General features: G+C 42.6%; 1 protein-coding gene across 2 annotated transcripts in view; it reads right to left on the reverse strand.

Annotated features, from left to right (window-relative positions):
* ABCA1 (ATP binding cassette subfamily A member 1) overlaps positions 1 to 20,991 on the reverse strand; it is a 137,963-nt gene extending 116,972 nt beyond the window's left edge. Inside the window, exon 1 of one of the 2 annotated variants that reach the window (XM_027550430.1) lies at positions 20,692 to 20,991. The gene's annotated coding sequence lies outside the window, so the exon portion shown is untranslated. Of the gene's footprint in view, positions 1 to 2,238; positions 2,816 to 20,691 lie in introns of those variants that run through there. The other variant, XM_027550431.1, reaches the window with a different exon arrangement.
* Positions 20,992 to 26,419: the final 5,428 nt, after the last annotated feature.

The raw sequence follows: 26,419 nt of genomic DNA on the forward strand, positions 1-26,419 counted from the left end.
TGACCACTGGGAATGAAAACTTGAAAAAAATGAAAAATTGAAGGCAGACCTAAGTGATCAATCTTATGTGCCCAAAACATCAGAGCTGCAAATGGCATACTGGAATCCCAGAGACCTGCCTCCCTTCTCTAAGAAAATGCCTTCCTTCTCAGAAAATGTCAGCAGCATTTATAAATTTTGCCTTGAACCTGGAGTGACTTAACACTATTGTCTGAAATTTGCTGCAGACTACATTTTCATCTCGCCACAAAGTTGAGTCCTTCCAATGATAAATGGCACCACTGATAGAAAGTTTCCTAATCTGAAACATCACAGCGTGTCTTAGATGACTGTGAGTACACACCAAGGAAATGCCATAGACACCCAGCTCCCAAGTGAGGAGGACAACCCCTAGTATTCTATGTGTGTGGAGAGAAACCAATATCCCATGGAGTAAAACAAGGCAGCCAAGGCAGGCAGAGAGCATCGCCCGTGAAACTGACAAGTTCCCACTGTCTGGACATATGCACACTTCTGGCCTTGCTCCACCTGCACCTGCATGCAGGGCCCACCTACTCCTCGCCAGGTGTCACAGATGCCTCCTTGGAGGACTGTTTTGCCATGCTGGGGGAAGGGGAGGCTCTCATATACAGGGGATACAACTTTCTGTGTGTCCCAGCTGCCCCTCAACAACAGTACTTATTTAATGCTGGAGTAATCCCAGTAGTCACAGTAAAATTAAAGCTAGGGAAAAGGCAGAAAATAGAAACTGGAAGAAGGGAGGGATACATAGGTCAAAGCTAAGCCCTGATACCACTTCACAGCCAGGAACTTTTAGCAGAAATAAGAAACCAACTTTACCTCTAAAATGGCTCATTTAATCATTGTGGTCTCTGGAGGAATGGAGGTGGGGATGGGAGATTAGGCAGGAGGAACAAACAGCAGAAAGGGCTAAGAATGTAGTGTCCGCTTGTGGATACAAAATTAAGGACTGGACTAAAAGTCTGTGAGTCCAAAGGGACCTCAACGCAAAGGTCAACCTCTAGCAGGACTTTGCCCTCTTGGCCCCCACACCACAAGGACTTGGATTAAAAACTTCTACAAAAGAAAAGGGAATGTAAGCAGTCTACAGTGTCTGAAAAGAATCACTGACTCTACTAGTATATATTTTAATTCACTCATTGATAAGCCAACAAATCAGGGATTCCTCTGAAAGAGTCAAGCCTTAGGACCTTTCTTTTATCACTTGCTCAGCAAACCTGTAGATGGACACAAATGCTCTTCCCCCCAAAATTTCTCACTAAAAATAATTAAACTAGCACTGTATCCATCCACAGTTTGTTATTTAAAGATGGCCACTGGTCTCTCTGAGCACTGAGAGCCAGAATTTGGTTGTGAGCTCCGTGCTTATAATCCTAAATCATTTTGTAAGTGGCCTGGGACAGGGCTTGCATCCCAGAAACACTGAAATAAATAATTAGCTAGATTTTCCAGATGCAAAAGGTGCTCTCCAGGAATCACTTAGTTGATTTAGAAGCTACACGCATCTTTTCAGGTCCCCAAGGTAACAATGAGGAGGTTGGAACATAAGTGTATAATTTAAAAAAGAAAGACAGCTTAGACAGGAATTAGGCCCAGCTTCTTAACTACATGCCCTTAGCCAAAACTTTATGCCCTCTGAGTATCAATTTCCTCAGTGTAAAATGGGGGTGACAATACCTACCTTGCAGGATATTCAATGGATATTCAATCGTCAATGAGACAATATAAATAAACATATAAGTTCCCCAGCAAAGTACACAGCACACTGTAAGTGGCAAAGAAATGAGCTCCCTCCTCCCCACTCTTCTTTCTCTGGTCCATCCCTACCTCTTACAGAGAAATGGTTATCTCCTGTCCAAACATTCTTTTCTACTCCATTATTTTTAGCAACAGCAGCATTTTTTAGCAAACCCATCATGGGTTTCTGACAAGGTAGGAGGGGCGAAGTAGGGTGGTGGCACTCCTGGGCCTGTGGTAACCGATTTCTCAAGCTTGATTAACTGATTAAGGCAAGTTGTCTGCAGGAAGGGGGCTCTATGATCACCACACACTGGGGACAGCCGTGAGGGTTGCTGGTGACTCCTGGGATATCCAGGAAAGTGGCACTGAATCCAGGTTGAAATCAGAATGGCCTAGTGTTAAAGACCCTCAGGCTCAAACCAGGACACAGAATCCCCTAAATCTGAGTGGAGAATCTCAGAAGAAAAGAAGACACACCTCTGCAGAATGGGCGCGAGACGAGAACGGCCAGGAGGAAGCTTTCTGGAGAGTGTTTTCCTAAAGCGGGGTTTCTGCATTTCCAGACACAGATCCTGGCTTCAGAGACCCTCCAGGAGACACGCAGAGACGTCAGCAAAAGTAGCCTATGCAGCGGTGGAAGGTATCGCTCCGGCTTCGCTGGGTACCTGCCCCGCTTTCCTACCCACCTTGGCATAGCCCTGGGCCTCTTGCATAATTCCCTCCTCCCACCTCAGAACATGGTGACCACTGCTGGGAGCAATTTTATCCAAAGAGGAGGTTTTGGCAATGCCCAAATCCTCTTCTCAGGTAACTGGGGCCAAAGGGACATTTCTACATCAGTTTTCCAAGGAAGCAAACAAACAAACCAAAACCAAAAAGAAGGCCGTACTATGTATTGACTAGATTTCTCAATGCTTCAAAGCTAGTAGCACACTCATTTCTGCCCCTGTGCACATTTCCAGTTACTGGTTGGAAAGCGTCCCACTTCACAGTCATGGCCAGTCAATAGGCCACCCTCTTCCGGCTCCTGACGACCACAACAGCCACTTCCCTGAACTCCCTGCCTCCTGTCTTGCCCCCTCCATCCATTTATCACAGAGAAACCAAAGTGATGCCACTAAACCAAAGCTCCAAACAAGCCACTCTCCCACTTAAAACTGCCTTTGTCAGCACTCCACTGCCCTGGGGATAAAGTGCAGTCCTCACCTTGGTTTAGCTGGTCTCCCCAATGACTCCAGCCTCCTCTCTCACCACTCCCCACTTTCTAAACCAAGCCCCAGAAAACTACTCATGGCTCCAAATGGGCAGCCCTCTTTCCCACCACTGGGCCTCTTGCATGTTCCCTGTCCTAAACTGCTGCTTCCAGAACTGTCAGCCAGGCTGAATCTTCCTCAACCGTAGGATCCTGTCCTGATACCTCCCCTGCACAGACATCTGGTTAAAAACCCCTCCGAGATGCACTCACAGCAGCCTCTGTTTTCCCTTGCATCGTTTTTGCCACTTTCTGAGTCCACGGGATAATTTCTCTTCATCGCAGTTTTCCCCAACATGCAAAACAGTATAAGGCATACAGTAAGCCTTCAGGGACTATTTGCTTAATTAATTAACTAAGAGATGGACATGAGAAATAGGGATTCAGGATGGAAGGGTGGTGGCACTCCTGGGCCTGTGGTAACCGATTTCTCAAGCTTGATTAACTGATTAAGACAAATTGTCCGCAGGGAGGGGGCTCTATGTTCATCACACACTGGGGACAGCCGCGAGGGTTGCTGGTGACTCCTGGGATATCCAGGAAAGTGGCACTGAATCTAGGTTGGCTTCCCACAAACACCGGTTTAGCTAAGGATGGAGCAGGCCCTCCCAAGGCCAGAGGAGCCAAGAAACCTGCTTTTCCCCACCTTCATGCCAAGTCCTAGGCATGTCCTCTTCTGGTCTCCACATCAGTCACCCAGGTGAATCACCCGTGGCCAAAATTTGACATAGTGTCCACACCCCAACCTTTTTTGTACAGTATGACCTCATGGAAGTGACCAATTAGATCTTTGGCCAATTTTTTAAAAGAAATTTTCACTTCAAATGCCACTGGTATTTTAAAATTATTAAATACCTAGAGAATACCACAGCCTGCTAAACCATGACCTTCTCAAATAAGCAATTATTAGCTGCATAGAAATGAAAATTAAAACCACAATGAGATACCACTACATACCCATTGGAACTACTACAAGTTTTTAAATTTTAAAGTATGAGTAGCAACTGGCACTATCATATACTGCTTGTAGAAATGAAAATGGAACAGCCACTTTGTGAAATACTCTGGTGGTTTCTTGTAAAATTACACACAGACTTATGATACAGCCCAACCATCCTGTCCTAGGTATTTGCCTGAAAGAAATGATGGCATTCGTTCACACAAAGAGCTGTATGTGAACATCCATAGAAGTCTTACACAGAATAGTCCAAACTGGAAGCAATCCAAAGATCCATAAATCAGTGAATAAATTAAAATGGAATATTGCTACTGCTGCTAAGTCACTTCAGTCGTGTCCGACTCTGTGCGACCCCTGAGACAGCAGCCCACCAGGCTCCCCCGTCCCTGGGATTCTCCAGGCAAGAACACTGGAGTGGGTTGCCATTTCCTTCTCCAATGCATGAAAGTGAAAAGTGAAAGTGAAGTCGCTCAGTCGTGTCCGACCCTCAGCGACCCCATGGACTGCAGCCTATCAGGCTCCTCTGTCCATAGGACTTTCCAGGCAAGAGTACTGGAGAGGGGTGCCATTGCCTTCTCTGAAAATGGAATACTACTCAGCAATAAAAAAGGACCACACTACTAATACGTTCAACAGCATGGGAGAAATCTCAAAAGCCTTATGCTAAGGGAAAAAAGTCAGACACAAAAGACTACATACTATATGAATCTACTTATATGACATTCTGGAAAGGTGAAACAATGGGGGCAGAAATCAGATCCCTGGTTGCCAGTGGGTAGGGGAGAGGACAGACTGTCAGAAGCACTGAGTGATAGATATATTCCACACCATGGTTGTGGCAGTGGTTATACATATACCACACGGATGTATCAAAACTCTTCAAACTATACCTGTAAAAAAGGCTAAATTTAACCACATGTAAATTATATGTCAATGATCTCCTCCCCCTCCCCCCAAAAAAATGTGTTCTATGATAATAATTAACATATTCCACAAGTCAAATCATGCCTTGGAAGAAATAAGAACTGTATGGTGTAAAGCTTGAGTATTGTGTGATTCTCTAGGAAAGTAAATGATGACTAAAATCTTCAACTCCTGTTCATTCCACAAACTGCAGCCTTAACTCTGCAAGGTTTCCATTACTACTACTACTACTACTAAGTGGCTTCAGTAGTGTCCAACTCTGTGCGACCCCATAGACAGCAGCCCACCAGGCTCCCCCGTCCCTGGGATTCTCCAGGCAAAAACACTGGAGTGGGTTGCCAATTCCTTCTCCAATAGCTTCCATTAGCCACAGCAAATATTTATTGAATACCTATTATGTGCAGGTGCTGTCCCAGACATTGGAGATTCAGCAATGAACAAAAGTGTTCTCACGGAACTTCTAGCAAGGTGGAAGAAGACCTGACAAATAACAGTAGGATTGTTGTTAAGGCAGTGGGTGATAAGAATAATGAAGAAAAATAAAGCAGAGCAAAGAGAGTAATGATAGGTGGGTAATTCTTTTCTTTAGGTTAGTGAAATGAGAATGTGCCATATGCTACTGGCAAAGGGGTCACCGAGTGACAGCTGGGATTGTGAATTCTTTTAACTTTTCCCTAAATCAAAATATGAACTGCCAGGCAGACTCAGCAATTGTGGCAAAAGAAAAAATAGAGGTTCACAGGAAGCCTGGTGCCAAGGGGGCAATGATGACCCCAGTCAGCAGCTACTGCACTGCTCCTCCAACTCCCATCCTCACCAAAATGTTCAGCCCTTTTGAATTCACACGTAAGTTTCAAAGAGAGATGAGAGAAGAAGAAAGGAAGAGAAAGAAGCAGACACGCTAAAAAGACAAGGTGGGAAGATTTTTTCCCACTGACTGATGTCAAAAGGAAAACAGGAACTATATCCCGTGACTGCCTTCTACCCTTCCAAAACATTAAATCTGTCTACAGAAATGCAGTAAGGAAAAAAACCACACATGTTTTCACTACCATCCAAAACTCAGTTTGTGCAGTAACAAAGGGTTGGTTGGTCTTTTTCCTTCCTACAAGAGCGCTGCAAGCACATAGGCTGAGCTTCCATCTAAGGGGGGCAGGGAACCTCCTACCTGCTCACTCCAAGAAAGGCCAGTCTCCACTGGGAACCACACAACTGCCACTTCTCACTGGAGCTGAGAAGTCGGCCCCTCGAAGCAGAAGAGGACAAGCTTGCACAAGGCCAATCCCAAGCTGATAGAAAGAGGTCATTGCAGCTTTGGAGACCCACTCCCACCACACCCCAATCTTACAGAGAAGCCAAGGCCCACCAAAAGCAAGGGGCCTGCCCAGACTCACCCCCAAGAGTTGGAACTGGCCTCCAGGTTTCTCCAGAAATAACTTTGTCAACAACTGCTCCTAGCTTCCCACTACTGCATTCCTCCTACAACTCTGTTTATTCTTCTGAACACACTTTTCCTATCAGTTCTACCCAAATAGCTCATATACACAGAATATGCAGCCAGCAACTGACTTTCATTTTTCAAAAACAGTGGTTTTATGATAGCTCTTTCTCTAAACAAAGTAATAAATAAGTATGTGTGTGTTCTTCTTTGTTAGATAAATTTCCCTATAGTTTCCAGAAGTGAGACAGAAGTTGAAATCTCTCCTGATGAAACTGTTTCTGGATATCCTATGCCAATAAATGACTAGCCAGTAACAAAAGCAAGAGGTAGATTTAAGGCAGAATATAACTATATAACATACGAACTGTAGTAAATGTGTTGGCACTAAAGCTCAACTAATGACCTCTTCCTCAGATGCTGATGCAAATTCAAGGATCACAGGTACTGCTGCATCTCATCTCCAGAGAGATGTAGAGCTTTCTGTAGAATTGAAGATAAGAAACCTGTAAGACCACCAGAGCATGCTTCTTTGGAAAAGGTCTGTTTTTTAATTGCCTCTCTGAGTGTATGTCTCCAGATCAGTAGCCACATTTATGGAAAATGATAGTGAGGTTAAAACCAGGCTGGAACAGGCTCTTTGCACCCGTGGCTGATGGATGACAGGGCATGCCTGCCGTGGTGGAAGAAGGTGACTTGGAAAGTCTCCCCATGATTTCTCCCAAGATAGCCATCAACTTTATTAAGCCTGAAGTTATTTTAACTGCCTTAGTTTCTTTTCTGGCCTCCAGTTGTCACCGAGCTCTCTACCCATAGGCCATTCATGCTAATCCTTAAATTCTATCCCCTCGCACTCTCCAGACACACTGTAGACTCACGACTCAGGGAAACTGTCCTTAGCTGCCACTAAGCCCTTAGAGGCCTGCAGAAAGGTCATGGGCTGGTACTTGGTGACCCCTGAAACTGCGTTCCTACTTATACCATAACATCTTAATACTCAAATTTAAAGAGAAAAAATGATGTAAGAAATCCTCCAAGATAAAAGTCACAGATAAAAGGAAGTGATTCTATCATTCTAGAAGATTCCTGTCATTCTAGAAGAGGCTCTGCTATCACAAGACCTGTTTTAAAAATACAGATTCAGTACTTTCCTGGTGGTCCAGTGGGTAAGATCCTACATTCCCGATGCAGGGGGCCCAGGTAGGATCTGTGGTCAGAGAACTCAATCTCACATATCGCAACTAAGACCAAGTACGGCCAAATAAATAAATATCTTAAAAATATATAGATCTAATGAATTTTATTAATTATAACAATTTGTAACTCAAGGGGAATTTTAAGTACCGAATGTATCATAACTTGATTATTAGTGACAGTAAGTTTATATATAACTGCACATTCTTGTTTCACCCTGGAACATATATTCAATTTCCTGGATGAAAGTATTTGCTAATGGCTAATTTTCAAAATGAGGGCTATGACAGGAATACACAAAAACTGAAAAGTTAGAAGAAATACCTGAATATTGTACAAATCCATAATGAGCCTTTGAGAAGCACAATCCTCATGCTGTCAACAATTCTATTTTAAAGGGGATTCAAAAAGTTTAAATCTATTTCTATCATGTTGCTGATATTTGGACAACCAAAGATCCTATTTATCACTCTCAACAGTCCAGTTGCTAGCAGCTAAAACAGTCTCAGAACTTCCAAAACTGACAACCAGAGTTTCTGAAAGCAAATCCATCCTGTCCTCAAGTTCTTGTTTCATCATTGTAGAATTATGGAGAAATTCTGACAAAATGTTAGAGACAGCCCTTCTTATGCTGCTGATTTCCACTAAACAAACACAGAGCAACCCTGAAAAGAAGACTTCAGCAAACAATACAACTATTTGCTTTTTTCCCTGGTTGCAGGTGTGTAGCATATAGGAAAAAGGAACCTTTCCCCTAGAAATGAAATACCTGTCAACATTACATGACGTAGAAAACACTTTTTTCTCAACCACAATCATAATGCCAAAGTTAGAGGGTCCTCGGGGAAGGAACTATAAAAGTGACAAACACCCTGAGTGACACAGAAACACACGCAAGTCTGCCTCCATGAGCAATCCTTTATTTGCAGAAAACTTTGACTGGATAATGTTCCCTGTTGTTGGACGAGGGCTTTCCAAGAGCATTTTAGGATAAAAGGCTTAGTGACTATATCAGCAAAAACCATTTTGTTTGCTTTACATCTTGGAAGGGTCAACATCTTCAGATGTTCAAACTTCTCCCAGCCTAAAAAGTTTATTTTTATGAAAGTGCTCAAAGGACTTGGGGACAGACAAACCCAAATCCCTTCACTGCCTTCCCCTTCCTGTAGACCTATGTCGCCGTGCAGCAAGCTTCCCCAGATGTCCTTAATTATTTTCATGGATTAAATAGCCTGGTAGACAGAAGGGAGGTTTTGGAGTCAGAGAAAGTGGGGTTTGAATACTGACTCTGCTACTCACCAGCTCAGGGACCCTAGGCATTGAGTCCCTGCATTCTCTCCATAAAATAGAACAAATAATGTATATAAAACATTATTTGGGACAAAAGAAGTATCCAGTAAATGGCAGCTATGATTAGTGCAGCTGACTTCACAGTGTAAAGTACTCAGCGTGTGTGTTAAGTCATCTCCGACTCTTTGGGACCCCATGAACTCTAGCCCACCAGGCTCCTCTGTCCATGAGATTTTCCAGGCAAGAATACTAGAGTGGGCTGTCGTTTCCTCCTCCAAGGGATCTTCCCGAACCCATGTCTCCTGCGTCTCCTGTATTGGCAGGTGAATTCTTTACCACTGAGCTACCTGGGCTTCCCCAAAGCACTTGGGTGGGGCACAGAGTGGGCAGTTTATTAATATTAAAGCAATCTCTCTTCTTCCTTCTCTGTCCACAGAAGGGACTATTTCCCCAATGGACTTTCCAAAACACACTGGAACTTTCTGCATGCCCAGATCTGTGGGAGATGTGAAAGGGTTTTGCTGGTATCCTGGTACCATTTCTACCAGTGTCTTACCATAACTCCCCCGATTTGGGGACCCCTACCACATATGTATACTATTCTTCTGCTCTGGGAGCAGTCAGCTCTTCTGTTCCACATAGGCTGCCTTCCTCCATGTCTTCAGCACCTCACTCAGTTTTGTTCTCCAGACTACTTCCTCCAGCTTCCAGGTCAATTACCTATTTGTGATCTGGGCCTTATATCTATTCCTTCATCTCTTCAGCTCTCCCACCATCTCCTCCAGTGTACTAAGTACTCCGACGGTCCCTGCTACACAGTAAGTCAGGCTGCAAGCGACCATCTCAACATCTTACTGTCCTACGCCACACTGAGCCCAGAGCCACTTGGTGCTTGTACACATTTGTGGAGTGAAGCCTTCTGAAGTCAGACCTCAGGGATGAGAAAAATTAGTTAAAGCAGGTTCACCACGGTAGCAAATCAGAAATGTCATAAAGGACAAGCTCAGGTAGCCCTTGAAGGAATTTGAGTTTATATCCTGACACACAGGAGGCATTGGTTGACGTTACAAATATTGGTTAGTTAACTGATTATGCAAGGTAAAATTTGGAGTTCCAAGTCAACTGAATCAACTTTTTCTCATGACAAATTTTCCAGCTGCGTTCAAAGCAATTCAGATTAAACAGGACTGCATCTAATTTGGTCTTCCCCAAAGTCACTCAAATTTGTTGGTAAGGGCGTTCATTTTCATGTACTTCTTGTGAGCAAAGGAGAATCTGTAATTTGCCCAGACTGAGGCTCCAGTCCCCTGTAAACATGCCAACTAACAAGAACACCTCCCCTAGGGGTTCAACCATGAATACAAAACTGTCAACATTGGTCAGGAGCCTCAAACTCTAAACTCATAGGCTCAAGTCAAGAACTCACTCAATGAAGCTTATCAAAACCTGTATACTATTTTTCAACCTCAACACTTTATTCCTTTTACTTTTGCCAAAACAAGTAATCTCACCTGTGGCTCTTTCCCAGTTCTAGCTCACATGTGACCAAACCCGGCAATCTTGTCCAGAACCTCCCCTTTCACCAACCAGCTCTTGAGATAGTGCTAGCACAGATCATTTGTCCAAGGTGCCTCATGTGTCCAAGATGCAACCCAGTGAGAACCAGCTGACCAGCTAGGTGAGGATGTAGTTGGAGCTCCAGGACAGGCACAGAGGCACAGGGTCGAACCTGCCCTCCCAACTTCAAAACTGAACTCCTTCTCTTGAACTAACAAGCCACTTTGTTGACTGCCTTGCTAAATTACAGAGGAATAAGATCACAAGTTGACCTGAAAAACAAAAAATGAAGGATGTTAGCTTTTAAAAAGAAAAAATACTGGCAACATGAGCTCCATTATTTGAGGTCTGGAAGGATGTTCCCAGTGGAAATTGATCTGAATTATTTCAATGTTATCATGATTCTGAGTACTTCTTCTTGAAAGTGCTACTGTCATTAAGATCTTCACAAATCAAACATTTTATGTGCCAGATAACAAAATGCTCAAGGAAAGATGCAACTAAACTATTGGGTAGAACTCCTGCTAGCCTCTTTTATCAACTGCAGTTGACAGTGGCATTTTAAAATGCACACACTCTCATCTCCCAAGCGACTGTATGCTAAGTGTCTACATCACTTGAGCATGGAGTTCCCAGTGGAGTTCCACCTGAGGACAGTGTGCCTTGCTGGTCCTTGCAGCCTCCAGGGGGACATCCACTCCCCTCAATGGAGGCCATTGGAACCTAGTGTCAGACAGCCAAGGAGAAAGCCATGCTGAGACCATGTGAAATGGGACTAGAGTTGGAAATGGGGAAATGGCACTAATTCCACTAAATTTGCAAGTCCTGTAACAGGACTGGCAACTGAAGAAACACAACTTGACCAAAGGCTTTCCTTATCTTGAACTCGAGGTACTTCCTATAATTAACACAACCATTAAAGTTAAAAGAAAACTAAAAAGCTAAAAAACTGCTGGTAATCACAATTAATCCTAAACAGCCAAAATTAGCACAAGGTTTTTCTACTTTTGCATGAAGAAAATGGTCCCAGGGAAAGACTCAACCTTCGGGACTTTTGTGGGCCTTTCCTTGATTTGAACTTACAGCCAAAGAGCAGTGTTTATTTGAGAGAAAAAGAAAATCCAGTTGAAAAACCCATTAAGATTCAAATTGGACCAATAGAATAAATGAGGCCAGTTCAATATTAAAGATTCAGTGTCCACTGTAAGCTGAAAGGACAGACCTATAGACTGAATTTTTTTTCTCCTAAAGGGACACTGTAAATACCACCCTAAATTCTGATACAGTAGCAAGAAGCTTGGATTAAAGAAGCAAAAAGTTAAGATTTTAAATTCCTGTTACTGACTGCTAGGGAATGAATTTAGGTGAGCCATTCTACCACTCTGAGCCACAGAATATAAGGAGACTGGAGTAGAAGATCTTCTGGGGACTTCCTTAGTAGTCCAGTGGTTAAGACCACCTTCCAATGCAGGGGGTGCAGGTTCGATCCCTGGTTGGGAAGCTAAGATCCCACATGCCTGGCCACCAGAAAACCAAAACCAAATTGTAACAAATTCAATAAAGACTTTAAAATTTAAAAAAAGATCTTCTGAGTCTAAGAAAACTGCCTGCAGCTTGAGTTTCAGACTCAAGTTTGAACCCCCAGCTCTGCCATTACTGAAGTACGTGAACCAGGAACAAATTATTTAACTAGTCTCTGTATCAGGTGTACCATCAGAAAAACGCGGCAGCCTCAATATTTCCCCGATTGCAGGAAAGTTTATGAGATGAATTTAAGCAATATTTAAATTCCACTTAGAAGATTTTAGGGGATGGTCAGGCACAGTATTAAACACTCAATCACACAATGAGAAAATGTTCTTTTCAGCACTTTAGATTTGTAAAAACTGTATTAAGGAGAAAGTTTCTGTTTGATCTTCTTTTCAATGCTTCTATAACATGTGCTTAATTTCCCTTTTTTAACAAAGTAAGAACAAGTTTCAGAGTCAGTGCCTTTAGAAAGCAAGCTTATTTTATCAGATCAGATCAGTCGCTTAGTCATATCTGACTCTTTGCATCCCCATGAATCGCAGCATGCCAGGCCTCCCTGTCCATCACCAACTCCCAGAATTCACTGAGACTCACGTCCATCGAGTCAGTGATGCCATCCAGCCATCTCATCCTCTGTCGTCCCCTTCTCCTCTTGCCCCCAATCCCTCCCAGCATCAGAGTATTTTCCAATGAGTCAACTCTTCGCATGAGATGGCCAAAGTACTGGAGTTTCAGCTTTAGCATCATTCCCTCCAAAGAAATCCCAGGGCTGATCTCCTTCAGAATGGACTGGTTGGATCTCCTTGCAGTCCAAGGGACTCTCAAGAGTCTTCTCCAACACCACAGTTCAAAAGCATCAATTCTTCAGTGCTCAGCTTTCTTTATAGTCCAACTCTCACATCCATACCTGACTACTGGAAAAACCATAGCTTTGACTAGACGGACCTTTGGTGGCAAAGTAATGTCTCTGCTTTTTAATATGCTATCTAGGTTGGTCATAACTTTCCTTCCAAGGAGTAAGCGTCTTTTAATTTCATGGCTGCAGTCACCATCTGCAGTGATTTTTGGAGCCCAAAAAAAGCTTATTTTATAGACAGGCTTTAAAAAACAATTCATTTTCATTCTAATTATTTTTAAAACTACCTTTTATTTCAGACAACTGACATCAGTTTTCAATTTAGAGAACCAATATAAGGTTAACTTTTTAAAAATATATGTGTTGATAACTATAAAAGTGTGAGTCCATTGAAAGAATCTGAGGGGTTTACATGCTGCCTGTCTCCAGGTTCTAGTGAGGAGTAAATGAGGTAATGGAGGGGAAGGCCCAGCCCACACTGTGCTCATCTACCTGCGGTCAAGGGGCAAAATGTTGTCAGTGAGGAATCAGAGGAGAAGGTACAGTGTAAACAAGATCCATCAACCACGAAGGATGGATGTAAGATTCCAGAACAATAAGCTCAGAGAAAGCATGAAGGGGTTCTTAAAGTAGAAATCAGAGAAAAGAAGAAAACCCACAGAGGGAGTCAGTTAACAGTTACTGAGCCAGACTATGTGCTCATCACCAGTGAGAAAACACGGTGCAGTGGATGCCTCGTACGGTCCAGGACAAAGCTATCCAAACCAGAGTCTTATTTGGAAGAGCCTTGAATGCCAAGATTACTATGGTGTCAGATCCTTAATGTCTTCTGACATTTGTTCAACACCTAGTACTCTACATGGTGTTCAAAAAATATTTGCTAAAGGAATGAATTTCAGTTTAATGGTATTTTTTGTATATTAGCCATAAACAAATAGATACACACACACACATTTTAAAAATATGGTATCTTCCTCTTCTTTCCTTCCAATACCAGAAATCACACCTCACTCCAGCTGAAGTAAACTGCCACTTCCATCCCAAAGCCTTGCATCGGGGAGTGGAGAAGAGTCTACAGATCAGTCTAAAAGCCATTATTCTGGGCCTTTTCATCCTCTCTGCCTTTCCAAGGAAAGCTGCTGCTTCCATTAGTGTTACCTTTATGTCAAACGTGGACCATCTAAATACCAGATCCAATCAAATTCAAGCTGCCATACCCTTGAGGACTTGCTTCTTCCAAAAAACAAGCTTGGTTTGACTCTTGACAAAAACTATTCCCAACCTGGCATCCTACAGAAATTTTGCAACGCAAAAGTAAACAGGGATATGAAACCCAAACAACTTCTTAGCAGTTCCTTCCCTCTTCCCATGTCTGTTTCAATCATGAAACCTCTTGCTCCTTTTTTTCCCTTCTGGTTCCTTCCAGTCCTAATTTGTTATGATCTTTGAAACAACTAACTCAAAGCAATGCTTTAGAAAACTTTGTGTCTTGCCCATCTGCACCCAGTGAGAGTCTTCTGAGATATTTAGAAATATCCTTATAAGGTTAGTCTATTTCTCATCCTTTCTTGGAGGATGAACATATCTCAAAAGTCAGTTAGCTTTCTATTATATATTGGCTTAATAGGATTGCACTATAAAAAACAAAATCTACACTCAAAATGGAAATGCCCAGAATGGAGAGTCCAAATGAATATTTTCTTTCAGAGAGAATCTCCAGATGGTGAGTCGGAAATGAGACAAATGTCTCATCATGTCTCATTCCATCATGTTTGCTCCATTGAAACTTACTGAGATCACCAACCACTTTTTCCTTTGCATTTAAGATAAAATTCTTCTTTGGGTTCTATGAATCAAGTCTTCATCCACCTAATGTGGATAAATAAGTAATTCCAACCCCATCTCACTTCTTCTTCCTCTCCTCCCACCATCTTCTTTTCTTCCGTCATCACAATCATCAAAACACTCCTATGTATTCCATGGGTATTTCCATTCTACCTCTCAAAACCCACACAATCTCTTACACTAATACTGAGAATGTCCCTCAGGACGTTTCTCTGGGCAGCTCCTATCAAAGAATCCCTCTTTTTCCTAAATACACATCTGCTGCTGCTAAGTCACCTCAGTTGTGTCCGACTCTGTGTGACCCCATAGACGGCAGCCCAACAGGCTGCTCCGTCCCTGGGATTCTCCAGGCAAGAACACACATCTAGAGAATACAAAAGCTTGAATGGCTCTTCAAAAGTCATGTACTCAGCCTCTTTCATCAAGAAATTAAATCTTAGAAAAGTAAAATGACTAGCCCAGGGCCACATGACTGCTTAGTGGGTTTCTGGAATTACACATAGAATATAATTACATCAAATTGTATGTAATTATATGTAAAATTTGGAGTGTACATGCCTGTGTATATTTTTTATGAAAAGGGAATCCATAGCTTTCAGCATATTCTCCATGTAGTCCAGAATACTGTCCCAATAAATAATAACCACTGATTGGTTTTATATATACAAAATTCTTCCCAAAAAGTGTCTGGTGCTAAACACCAGTTATCATAAAACATTTTGACTTCAAGAGTAGCCAAATAAAATGTTTTGACTTCCAAATGCTTCTTAGAAGTTGGATTTAGCATAGAAAATGTTGCAATTCTAAACAAATACACATATATGCATACAGACCCACACACACATGAAGAATGAATAAAAGAAAAGATTCTATACATAAAAGGTTATTTTGATTTTTAAGTAATTAAATTCTAAATTACTTAGTGAATTATCTCTTTCTTATTTTTTTAGAAATAAATTAATGTGCAAATAAATGTAGTTTAATGTGAAATGTAACAGACTAGAACACTTTCTCAAAACACAGCTGCCTCAAAAAAGAGAAATGAAACTGAGTGGAATCAGAATTGTTTGTTCTACAAAAAGTAAGCTGGTCTAAGTACACACTAATATTTCTCAACCTATCATAAACCCAACCTTAATTAGTTAGTTCTCATATAATTCTACTTCTAATGCTTTTCTGTGATTATCACATCATTTTAATTCATCTTTCAGAATATAGAAAACCAACATTAGCTTCCCATTCTCTTTGACTTATTCAAGATAGCATTTATTGAATCCCCTTCCATATCAAGGAGAGTAAATTAAGGACTGGGACCTTAATCCTAGAGAATTAGGATTCTCTAGGATTCTAGGACCTTAACCCTAGAAGAATCCTAGACCTCCTCCTAGAGAAGCATACACTCAAGAACAAGACAAATGTTAACTATAACCAAAAAAAAAAAAACAAAACCATGCAATTAATCCCATGACATGAATAGTGCTATGATCCAACCCTATGGGAGCAAAACAGAAAGGGATAATTAATTTTAACTCAGTGTTGGCAGGAAGGTGTGAATCCAGGAGAGCTTATGAGAAGGATGGCATTTAAATCAGGTCTTAGGGTAAATTTTCAAAATGGAAAAAGACAGGATTTCAAGTTTTCTTTTGTTTTAGGAACCAAGTCTGATGCTCCTCGGAGTAAATGCTCTTTGCTTTAAAACAGCTTACTGTCTCAACAGAATGCAGAATAACCAAAGGCTCTACCTGAAAACAATTTTACATACAAGATTTTCTTACTCTGACTTCAGATATTTCTAAAATGTGCCTCTCTAACAACATCTGTGCTGCTTACCTATCCAGGGAACTATTTTCAGTCGTAAAATACCCAAATGAAAAGTGAGACTGATTCTTTGCCTTTAGCGAGTATTTCATTTGTCAAAATTCAATATTTTAACAAAGCCCTTATCCTATTATTGGTAAATTCATGGAAACCAGACTGCCTGGAATGCAACCTCAGCTTCACTACTTACTTACAAACTCCATGGTCAGGCTACTTACCCTGTCTACACCTCAGTTTCCCTGTCTGTAAAATGAAAATAATAACAGAATCCACCTTATGCGGTTCTCAACAGAGTGAACTAAATTATTATGTGTAAAATGCTTGAAACACCCAGCATAAGGTAAATCAATAATAAGCATAACTTTTTACCAAGAAAAATCTTTTCTAAGAGTTTATGTCTAAGGTGCTACACCAATTTAATAAGAAGTTTCCCATTCTGTCTCACCTTTATTTAAGCTGACTTTGAAAATGTATTTGCTCAGAGAAAGATGCCATAAGAAAAGAGCTAAATTTGATTTCTAGACAGTAATGTCAGTAACAGAAAAACAGGTTATTTCAGAAGGTCTCTGACATATTGAAGGATAAAACAAACAGAAATCATATTGTACAATAAGCAATTTTAAAAATTCGCCAAAGATTGACAGCTAAGCTAACAGTTCCCTTCCCTTTTTCTTTTGTTCCTTATCCTTTTACAACCAAACTGTCTATCCACTTTTTATGTATTACATGGGGAAAGATTTGGACATCATTATAGACTTACAAATATTTGACTGAAACAACAGTAAATTTTTTATTTTAAACCAAGAGCTAAAGTTGAGCAAATTTTACTGTCTGTCCTTTCCATGGTGTTGCAATCCCTATGCAATCAATGTCCCAACACGCTAAAGAGAATTTGTCTGGCCCACTCACAGCAACAAGGGAAATAACATACAGGCTGTAGATTCCGTGAAGGACTAGAGCAGATATATCTACCAGAACTCAGCGAGCATCCTCGCAAAGTCCTGTGACCACAGCAACTGAAACTGTACCACCTCACTGCTTAGTGTGGGAGTCAAAGAACTCTGGGGCTCACTGGATAGGTTCAAAACTTAGCTCTGCCAGTTGCAAGGTGTGTGGCCAGAAACTCTCTCTGTTTATTAGTCTGCAAAATAGGGATAACAGGTGGATTTGTGGTTAAAATTAAAATAGTATTTGAAAAGCATTTGTAATAGTATTTGGCACCTGGTGCTATTTAACAGTGTCTATTAAATAAATATTGCAGTAACTTCCACACTTATGATAATTTCCACATGCAGATATGAAGACAGTTTCAGTTTTAGTGTAAGCCCTCCTCCAGAACAGTTAAATTAAAACAAATTTTCAGCAAGATCTTTAAAATTTAATATGGAGGTAATTAATCATAAAGAGCATTAAATTTCCATTATTTCTTTACCATCTAGATGGTAAATAAAATGTATTTGGAATTTAGAGTATTTTAGAAGTGCTAAAACAACATGTCTATTGGAATTTTCTAGACTGTCAGAGGTTTAGGAATTAAGGAAGAGGTTATTAAGAAATCTAAGGCAATGTCCATTTAATTTTTTAGGAGCTGAAAATAAAAATACAAAGATATTAACAATTTACAATCATGCGGAATATAGCATAAGCAACTTAGCTTATGGGAAGGAAGAGCCCCTAAAAAAATTTTTAATAAGATAAATACTACAGAAGATAAAAAACTGTGTCACTGAGTTTCATTTGGTTTCATTCATTTTTAATAATGTAAGCATTAAGACTTTTTAACGTAAGCATTAAGAGCAGAGGTTGGAAACCATCAAACTCTAATCACCCTTTTCCAATCTAAGCTAGTCTTACATGAACTGTAAATATGCCCTAAGTCAAAAGGTGTCCAGGGTTCATTATAGGCCTCTATTTAGATGTAAATTGAGAGCTGAGATTTTAAATGCTCATCTGAAGGGGAGACACATATCACAAGTGTCCATTTCACCATCAGATACATCATTCTGGAACACCAGGCTGGTCCTTGCAAGGGGGCTCAAGAATTACTCTGACTGCAGTAGCAAGTCTTACCCCTTGAACTGTGGTCATCGAAGGCTGTCACTCTGATTCTACCGCTTTTTCTCAAGAAAATACGAGTGTGCTCTGTGTATCTAATGTTTTCCCAAAACTCTATCATGAATTAACTCAATGCATAAAGCATTAAAGCTCCTATAAAAAGAGCATTTGGGAATGGATACATGTATGTGTGACTAAGTTCCTTTGTTGTCACCTGAAACTATCAAATATTATTAATCAGTTATACTTAAAAGTAAAATTAAAAGTTTTGTTTTGTTTTGTTTTGTTTTAAAAAGGAGTACTTGGGGAACAGGCTGACAAGGAAAACTTTGTACTTGAAAATTATTTACCACCAGAAGAGGTTCTACTCCAGAACCTTCTCCCTTTGCTCTCACACTTTCTTTGATTTAGGCTAAGTGTCTCAAGAGAATGACATGAACAACAGAAAGCCTCCATTAATTTCGTAGTAAGTATGAGGAAAATGGGCTGAAATAAAAGGGGAGATAAAAAACTAAGTACTTCTTTAGTTGAGTTTTAAATTTTGTCTGAAAAGATCGAAATCCCACACTACTGTTTAAAGGACCATTAAAACTCTGCTTTTGAACTTGCAAAATTTTATGAGGTGTTCTTTGATGGGAGGTGGGAACCGGTCCTTAGGAAGTGACTTGCTGATTTTTATCACCAAGGAATTTTTTAATATCAAATTTATCGTCTATTATATGAATGTATATACCACGCACTCACTTCCTTGTTTCACCGAAAAGTCCTGGTTTTAAAAGCTGATGGTATCGCTTTTGCAAAAGACAAGGGCCAATTATTTCCAGTGCTACATTTCTTTCTCTCCCTTTTTCCTTCTCTCTCCCTCTCTCTGTTTTCTTTTATCTTGTTTTATCTTTTCTTTTATCTTGTTTATTTCCTTCTTTGAGTGCTGAAAAACAGGTACCTACACACAACCCTAGCACTGGCCCACGCCCCAAGAACCTTCCATTTAGCAACTCTCTGGGAGTTGGGAAGCATTCTAAAACACAAGCAGAAGCCCTTTCGCCTGATCCCCCAGGTTTCCTCCCAGTTTACAACCACCCGTCTTCACCGGATCTCGGTCGGAACCCTAGCAGGCGACAAAGCCTCTTACAGCCTGGGCTCACTCTGGTCAAGGAGCCGATTCCCAGGCCACCCGGCCAGGAGGCGCTGTAGATCAGTTCCCACCCCACTCGGTGGCTACCAGCAGCCGGCGCCCAGCCCTCCCTCCCCCCACCACGAAGCACAGCCCGCCCGCGGAGCTGCGAGCTCTGCACCGCGCGCCGGGGTTACTCTCGGTCATTCTGCTGCACCGTCTCGCCCTAGCTTCCCCATCCGTGCCCTGTCTGAAGCTGCTCCAAGAGACACGCAGCAAAGGGCAGGAAGATGGGGGGGTGGGGGGTGGGCAGGGGAATGGTCACCTCAGCTCCTGGTTTCCGCAGACCCCCCTTCTAACGTTTGTTAAAGAAACAAAACTCTCGTCCCTCCGCCCTGCCCGTCTCCCCCACCCCCATCCCCAGCCTCCCACAGCGTCAGAGACAGTAGCTCCTGGAAGCGTATGGAGACTATGGAACAGGAACCCCTGACCAAACAAAGCCCCCGAGGCCTCAAAAGACCACTAGCGCTAAGGACTCTGTTTGGGACACCTCCCACTCGCATTCTTGGTGAGCCAGAAAGCGCTGCTCCAGTCCGGGGGCGCGGGGGACCTATTCCCAGATCAGAGCCCAACCCGGACTAGCTCCTTAGGAACAGAGGGGATTCTGACGGCTGGCATTTTTCCCGGTGGGCGCCAGCCGACCCGCAGCCAGAGAGGGTTCCAACCGACTCAGGCGCTTCCAAACAAAGGGAATAGCTCAGTGCCAGACCTGCCACTCTCCCTACTCCGGCAGCAGCGCCTCCAGCACCACCAGAAGCCCCCGATTCCACTGCGCCCCAGCTACTACGCTCGGGTCTCCGCGCGCCCAGAGATGCTCCCCGAGCTCCACCGCGGGCGAACCCTGAGCGCAGCGATGTCCCGTCTTTGGGTCGCCAGAGCTCCTCCTAGGACGTCCTCTCCACATTTACGAGCCCCTGTTTGTGCTGCAGGAGGTGGGGATGTGGGGGTTCGGACTAAAGTCCCCGAAACCCAGAGCTTCCCAAAGTCCCCTCGGCCCGAAACGAAACAATAACGTCCAAGTCGCTCAAGAGACTCTTACCTGTTTTCCACTTTTGTGTTTGTGGCTCTTTCCCCAACCCCTTGAAAAACCCTTCGGGAAAGAAGTGGGGTAAAGGGAGCAAAGCGCCCCGAGAAATTGGCTGTGGCGCCGCTGGTTGCACGGCGCACCCTGTTCTGCCCACCTGGGCCCGAGGAGAGAGAGGTGTCGGCGCGTCTCTGCCGGCCCCGGCAGCACTCACTCTGCCTCGGAATTACCGGGGTTTTGCCGCGACTAGTTCCTTTTATAGATTCGGCGGCGCTGAGCGCTGGGGTTACTATCGGTCAAAGCCTGTTCTCTCCCTCCTTCCCCGCCCCCTTCCCGGCCTCTGTTTATGTAGTTCAGTCACTCAGTAGAAAGCACGTGGAGCCGCGTCCCGCCCCTTAAACGGGCGACGTCCAGCGGCGCGCGGGGCTGGGGGCGGAGGGCGCCAGTGGGGTGCAGCCGGCCTACCCCCGGCGTAGGTCCGCGCCCCTCGCCCCAGCCCGGCCCGCCAGCGCAGGAACAGGGGCAAACGCCGGTCTTGTGGCTGTGCCCTCCAGAGACTCTCATCCAGGTTCAGGGCAGCCAACAGCACGAGTGAAAATCGCTTTCTCTAAACTAGTTCTTTCAGCAAGTTTTGTTTCCTTTGTTAATTTACTCAGCTGGAGGGACTCGGGGGCGGAGAGAGGAGAGGAAAGGGGAAGAGAAAGAGAGGCTAAAACCCCGAAGGATGCCAACCCTTTAGTCTTTTTTTTCCTTTAAATGCCCAGAGTGGGGAGAAGATGGACAGTCCTCTGGACAATTGGCTGGTTTTGTTTTCCACTGCAAACTCTGACTTTGGAATTCAAGAGCCTTTGGGGTTCCCAATTTGGGGCCTCCCAAGTCCCAGGAGGACCCCTGAAAACTGTCTTGCTCCTTCCCTTGGCAAACTAGGAGAAGGAGGGAGGCCACAGAAAACCGAGCAATGTGGACTAATTTCCTTTTTATTTTCACCATTTCAGTCAGCAGTAATAGATAAATACACGTGGGCTTGTATTTTGGTTTGTACCGGTTCGCAAATTACGGCTAGAGAATCGCAGTCTTGTAAAATTACATAACCATTCCAGTTCTCCAGATTCTTCCTCTGGCTTTGGCCTTGACAGTCAAGAGCAAGAGGGCCCATAACATTTGAGGAACAGAAGCAAGTGTACAAATGGAGGCCCACATACTTTAACTCTTAATATTTAACTCATAAATAAAGCTAACAAACTGGAAAATAAGTTCCTCCTACTTGACAGAGATACCTTTGGAGCAACTGGGAAGGGTGGATTCACGACCAGACTCCTTAGGTTTGACTTGAGTTTTAACAAGAAAGTGGTAGAGCAGGAGAGCAGGCTCCTGGACAACTTTGCTTCCCATCCTCAGTTCCATCATATTCCAGAAGAACCTGCAGGTGTGCATCTGGACCCCCAGCTGCACAAGCCCCTCCAGACCATGATTTAAATGCAGGTCCACATGTCAGTGGTTCTGTCAACACTAAGGATGGATCCAGTGAGGAGCCCCATGCAGGACCTGGAAGAGCATTTAAGGGCCTTAGGACAATTCTGGGGTCTCAGCTACTCATAACTTGGTGACCTGGACCCTGGGTCCTGTGGACCATTCATCCTTAGGAAGGGATGAAGTTTGAGGTGGGCCAGAGTCAATCAAACCTTCTGAAGCCCAGGGCCCACAAGAGGAGACCCTGGTCCCTAGGTTCCAGGGTCAAATCTGACAACCACATGATCCACTAACTAACTGCCTCCATTTCTATATCCACAAAAGAGACTATACAAATGCTCTCCCTGACTCAATGAAGTTTTCTGAAAGTAAATTTTGTTCATTTGAGCTCTTGGGAAGAATGGCTCTGTAAAATTAAGAGCCTATTGATAGCTGCCTATTAATGTCATTTTCTGGTACCAATTATGGCCTATAAAGAATTTTCCATGCCAAAATTTTAAAATTCCAAGTCTAGCAAAGAGTTCAAAGTAATCTCTCTGACCTCTAGATATAAAGGAAAGCTCCTGGAGGATGTGTTATGACTCCAAGTGTGATTTGTGGAAGTGATTATGACTCTCTGACTCTCCATCCCCTGTCCCACCCCACCCCACCACCTACCTATCACGGTGCTTAAAATCCCACCACCAGAATCATTTCTGAATCAGTTTCTGAAACTGAAGGCTATAGTTTCCAAGAGCACCCTACTAAAGTAACCCCTCAGGTTGTTTTCCTGGGGAATGACTGACAGTAAGTCCTATACACATGAGACAAGGATAGGCTGTTGGAGAAAGGAGATGGGGCCAAGAAGGAGATGAAAGCACCAGAGAAGAAAGCCATTGATTCTAAATACACAGGCCTATGGCTTAAAGCTCAACATTCAGAAAACGAAGATCATGGCATCTGGTCCCATCACTTCATGGCAAATAGATGGGGAAACAGTGGAAACAGTGTCCGATTTTATTTCTTTGGGCTCCAAAATCACTGCAAGTGGTGACTGCAGCCATGAAATTAAAAGACGCTTACTCCTTGGAAGGAAAGTTATGACCAACCTAGATAGCATATTAAAAAGCAGAGACATTACTTTGCCAACAAAGGTTCGTCTAGTCAAGGCTATGGTTTTTTCAGTGGTCATGTATGGATGTGAGAGTTGGACTGTGAAGAAAACTGAGCACCGAAGAATTGATGCTTTTGAACTGTGGTGTTGGAGAAGACTCTTGAGAGTCCCTTAGACTGCAAGGAGATCCAACCAGTCCATTCTGAAGGAGATCAGCTCTGGGTGTTCTTTGGAAGAAATGATGCTAAAGCTGAAACTCCAGTACTTTGGTCACCTCACGTGAAGAGTTGACTCATTGGAAAAGACTCTGATGCTGGGAGGGATTGGGGGCAGGAGGAAAAGGGGACAACAGAGGATGAGATGGCTGGATGGCATCACTGACTTGATGGACGTGAGTTTCAGTGAAGTCTGGGAGTTGGTGATGGACAGGGAAGCCTGGCATGCTGCGATTCATGGGGTCACAAAGAGTTGGACACGACTGAGTGACTGAACTGAACTGAACTGATGGCCCCAAAGTCAAATGTAATCATTTATAACTGAGAACAACCTATGATATCAAGAATCTGCTCATCTCAGTACACACTGTAATGTCTGAAATAAGCTTATCAGATGTGTTCGTTTCTACCAATAAAAGAGCCTAAATCCCCAAAAAGACTAAGTGATTTGGCCAAGGGACACAAGCACCTAATTCTGCCTTCATCAAGCCCACACTTTGTGAGTATGATAGGTTCATATGAAAAAATATGCTGAATTTCAAAAGTTAGAGGTTAAAAGAATGTGTCCCTTGGGGGAGTATAAAAGTGTGAATTTCTCTCCCTCAAATGTCACAGGTCAATTTGTTCCTGAGTATGCTTCAGTAAGCTTCCCCCCAAGTCCTTCAGTTCCTGCTAACACCGACACCAGCACTCTGGGTCTCCACCCTAGGTGACTCTTTCCAAACAAGCAGAATGGCCCTTCTTCGTTGCTATCTCTGGCGAAGATGATTCTGTCAGTGCAGCCTGAGTGTCTTGAAGTTCTACTCTGACATGACTCTGGCATCTTCTAATTACAGAATTCAGGTAGCTGTGGTCTTAGAGACCCTGGTAGAGGTCATGGCTCTATAGATTATCATTCTATTGAGACCTTTTAAATTAGGAATTACCCAAAAGGCTTTGCTTGGAAATTGCTTTGGTATATAACACTCGTTAGCTGGTTCACATAAGTGTGCTTAGTCACTCAGTCATGTCCAACTCTTTGCAAACCCCATAGCCTGTAACCTGCCAGGCTCCTCTGTCCATGGGGATTCTCCAGGCAGGAATACTGGAGTGCATTGCCATGCCCTTGTCCAGGAGATCTTCCCAACCCAGGGATTGAATCCAGGTCTCCCACATTGCAGGAGGATTCTTTACCAGCTGAGCTACTAGGGAAACCCCCACATAAATGTGCATGTAAAAATTATTTAAAATATAAATTATTTTCACCACACATGTATTTTTGGTATGCATACCATGCTGTTTGATTCCTGGAAACTCTGGGGGAAAAAAAGAGTATTATCGGAAGTCAATGAAGAATAAAACAGAAAGTATTCTAAAAATAATTTCCTTAGCAGAACTTGTTACAATTAAGAAGACCTGATAGCTGGGCTTTTTGAGAATTCCTGAAGAATGACAGGTGCCTCAAAATTAACGAAGAAAAAAAGACAATTCTTCTTTTATGTAAAGTGGAATTAAAGGACCTACAGTTCATATTTGAGTCAGTTTAATTCCAATACATGGTTAGTAGCAAATTTTCAAGCTAAAGATAGTAAAAAAAAAAAAAAGAAAAGGAATCACCATTATTTGTAGACTAAACCAGGTGTTGCATAAGCTTTCAATATTACAAGTTTAACATAATCAGACCAGTGCAATACCCTTCTTTATTAATGTGACTCTTATTGACACATGCAAGATTCAAAACCATTACTGCTTCTGGTCCTGAGTTTGTTCTGCTTGTCATTAAGATGAACCAGTTAGTCTGGATTATAGAGAGATATATTCCCCTGATTTACCAGTTGATCAATGAACTATAATTCTTTTTAAAAGCCATCCTTCTAACCTTTCTCCCTTCAAGCTCTCCTGCTTTTAAGAGCCAAACTGCTGAAAAAATTTCTTCGGTAATCCCTCTCTTTTATTCAGTCTCCAGCCCATTTCAGGCAAACTCTGGCCCCCACCACTTTCCAGATCCATTAATGACTTTCTCAAAAAGAGAGAGAGTGGTATATGTGCTTTCATTCTTATCATATAAAGTACTTTCATGTAGAAAAATAGAAAATACCTCAAGCATAGAAAGACCACTGAATGGGTAATGCTGATGACCTCCTTTAAGTCCCCGGGCTACCTGATCTCTGCTATTCAACACTAATGACCACATCTTCAGTCCTGAATCTAGTTCTTCTCTTGAATTTCCTGAATCTGGTTCTCTTCTGACTCTCCTGCCTCTTTCATAACTCTTTCCCTGACTTTCTCTGTCCTTATATAATGTCTCTAATACTGGTTTTCTCTCTCTCTCTTTTTTTTTAAACACAATCCACTCCCTTGGCTTCAGGTAAACTGGGTATCCCCAGCTCTCATCTCTTTGCTGTTCTCTGAGACGGTGCCCCCTGCACCCCCCATACAGCATGGAGCATCCAGCAAGACCAGTGGTGCGCTCATTCCAGCTCGTAATTGGTTACTGTGTATGTATATCTCTTCCCAACTCTGCAATAAGTAACTTTCATAGAGTGAACTTACAATCAGCCCATCATGGGAATATTAACACCACTGAAATCTGATACAATCAGGGCTTTCCTTTCTTCCTGTCTTTCAGTCTCTCTCTCTTTTTTCTTTTCTTTCTTTCTTTTTTTTTTTTTTTTGAAAGCCAGTTTTAACATTTACCAGCACAACACTAAACAAGATATTCTGCAACTAAATCTCAAACCAATTTTTTAATCTTCCTTTCAAATCTCCCTTCTCCATATGCATCTTGTGTTTTAATTTCATTCAATGATGGATCCACATATTGACTGTGGAAAATTATAGTCATACTTGTTTGGCTTTTCCTCTCTGTGTCCCCATCTTTTTCTTCTCATTCTAAAAAGCACCCAAGCCAATTGAATCTCCTAAATATCTCTTTAATCTGCCCTGTCCTCTTCATCCTCACTTGTCTAAAATCACACCAAAGTTC

This window comes from Bos indicus x Bos taurus, chromosome 8 (assembly GCF_003369695.1).
Source record: "Bos indicus x Bos taurus breed Angus x Brahman F1 hybrid chromosome 8, Bos_hybrid_MaternalHap_v2.0, whole genome shotgun sequence".
NCBI lineage: Eukaryota > Metazoa > Chordata > Mammalia > Artiodactyla > Bovidae > Bos > Bos indicus x Bos taurus.